Here is a 3,076-nt window from a genome sequence, read left to right as displayed (position 1 = left end):
TTGCTTTTTGGGGCTCGGGGTCGACTTCCCTGTCTCCTGTGTGAGATACAAGTCGTCCCGAAGCTTCATCAATAAAAGCCTCTTGTGATTACAGCAAGTGGATCTGGTGTGAGTTGCTCGGGGTCGCGCCCGGTCTGGGTAAAGCCCTAGTTTGGGGTCTTTCAGGAGCATCCTAACTACATTTCTAAAACAGATTTGTTATTTTGACAGTGCATGGTATATTTAATACTCTTCACGAACACATCACAATTCAAAGGTGTCTATTATTCTTTGGTCTTCTTAGTCTTTGTTCAACTTATGTGTATCAAACAATTGAAGATACCATAGCTTGAATCAAACGCACCTTAGTCTTCAAATTGATGTCTTTGCTCTTTAGCAATTTAAAGAGGTCCTTGTTTTCAGATTTGGCCAATGCAATACATTCTTTCCCCTCCCCCAAAAAAACATTATTTGATTTCTTGATTACTACTTCCATGGATGTTAATTGCAGATACAAGTAAAATGAAATTATTGGCAACTTCAGTTTAGTCTCCACTTATCCTGATGTTGCCTATTGGTCCAGTTGTGAGAATTTTTGTTTTCTTGATACTGTTGTTGTTGTTAGGTGCCATCGAGTCATAGACGACTCACACCGACCCTGCAAACAAAAGGCCTGACCACTGTTCATAAAGTGTCTGGAGGCAAGCCATTTCAGAAGTGGATGCCACTCCTGCTTCCAAGCTTTCTTGATACTAAGGTACAGTTAATGTCTTGGATTCTCTTTGATAAATGCTTGAAGTCGTCTTAACGTTCAACAAGCAAGGTTGTGTTATCTGCATAACTAAGGTTGCTGAGGAGCCTTCCCCCAACCCAAATTCCACATTCGTCTTCATATAATCCAGTTCATCTTCATCAGATAATTTGCTCAGCATATGTATTGAATAGGTATCAGGTTTTGAAACCAGATGGACACTTTCAAAACAACTCACTGATGTTGAGCTGGCTACACTGCATAGTGACCCTCCTTCAGATATTCAAGGCTGTAAATCACAATGGGAAGAGACAGCCAATCTTTCTCTTGAGGGGCTGCTGGTCGAACTGAACTGCTTGATTCTCTTAGTCTTTGGGTTAGCAGTTTCACATGCTACAGACTACACACATTCATTTCTATTCTTGGACTATCTTCTTATTCTCTTTGAATGACTAATTCTTGGTTCATCCTCAGGTTCCACATAAATACAATTAAGTGCTCTAGAATTCTCAGTCTTCTCAATGTTATCCATAATTTATTATGACCACATAATCAAATTCCTTTTATGCATAGTCAATACAACACAAATAAAGATCTTATTTACACTCTCTGCTTTGAGCCAAGATCTGTCTGACATTAGCAAATACGTCAACAACCTTATTTCAACAGTTTCTTCTTAATCCACTTGATTTCTGCGAGTTGCTTATTGATGTACTGTCCTATCTTTTTCATTTTCAACAAAATTTTGTCTGTGATATTATTGATATTATCTGATTTGATAACTTGTGTATTATGTTAGAATACATTTTTGCCTGTTGATGTTGTTGTTTTGTGCCATCAAGTCGCCTGCAACTCATAACAACCCTATATATATTAGCTCTGAACCCTGCCCTATCCTGAGCCAATCTTACCTTCTCTCACAGTCCTAATCCCATTTCTCCAATTACTGAGTCAATCCATCTCAACCTGAGTCTTCCATCCTGCACTGTCCCTCCACCCTTCCAAGTATTATGTCATTTTTCAAGGACTGGTCCTTCCTGGCCAAATGCCCAAAGAATGTGAGATGGAGCTTCAAAATCCTTGCCTCCATGATATTGTTGCTCTTTGGTATTTTAGAGAGGTCCTGACAACAGACTTTCCTGGTACAATTTGTCTCTTGACTTCCTGACTGGTGGTACCAAGAGTGTTAATTGTGGAGCCAAGCAAGCAGAAGTTGTTAACAATCTCACTCTTTTTTATCACCTACCATGAAGCTGCCAATCGGCCAAGTGGTAAGAATCTTTTGTTTTCTTGATATTGAGCTTCAATCCTTATTAAAAGACTACAGTCCTTGACCTGCAGCAAAGGTTTCATTCAGATCTTCCTCAGTTTCAGCAAGCAAGGTTGTGTCATCTACATAACACAGGTTGTTGATGAGTCTTCCTCCATTTCTGATGCAATATTCTTCCTCATTAAGTCCAGCCTCCTGAATAATCTGTTCTGCATATAGATTAAAAAGTTATGGAGATGGGATTCATCCCTGATGCACATCTTTCCTGATCCTGAACCATGCAGTGGTTCCCTGCTCTGTTCGGACTACTGCTTCCTGGTCCAAGAATAGGTTTCTAATAAGCACAATTAAATGTTCTGGGATCCCCATTCTTCTCAAGGTTAGCTACAATTTGTTGTGATCCACGCAATCAAATGCCTTTGCATAGTCAATTAAACATAGATACATTCCTCTGGTACTCTCTCCTTTTGGCCAAGATCCATCTAACATTGGCTATGGTGTCCCTAGTACCACGGTCTCTTCTAAACCCAGTGCACACACCTGGCAGTTCTCTGCTAATATACTGTTCCAGTAATTTTTGGATGATCTTCGTCAGGATCTTGTTTTTGTCTGATATTAATGATATTGTTCAATAATTATCACACTCTGTTGGGTCATCTTTTTTTTTTTTGAATGGAAATAAATATAGTTCTCCTCCAGTGAGTTGACGAGGTAGTTGTCCTCCAAATTTCTTATTATAACCTGGTGAGAGCATTGAGGGCCATATCTCTTTGCTGAAATATATCAATTGGTATTCCATCAATTCCTGGGGACCTGTTTTTTTGCCAATTCCTTAACAGCAGCTTGACCTTCCTCCTTCATCATTATTGCCTCTTGATCATATGTTGTTTCATAAAATTGTTCTGTATCAGCCAATTCTTTTTGGTATAGTGACTTAGTGTAGATTTCTATACAATCATGACCTATCCATTGTAAACATCTTTTAGGAAAGTAAATGAAGACTATAAACATGGACTTTACAGGAATCAGATTTGTTGACTTCATATGTGGAAGAAATCACTAGAGAAGCTCAATAT

Source organism: Elephantulus edwardii, unplaced genomic scaffold (assembly GCF_000299155.1).
Source record: "Elephantulus edwardii isolate Elephantulus edwardi_28Jun2011 unplaced genomic scaffold, EleEdw1.0 scaffold00075, whole genome shotgun sequence".
NCBI lineage: Eukaryota > Metazoa > Chordata > Mammalia > Macroscelidea > Macroscelididae > Elephantulus > Elephantulus edwardii.
This window is presented reverse-complemented; position numbering follows the sequence as displayed.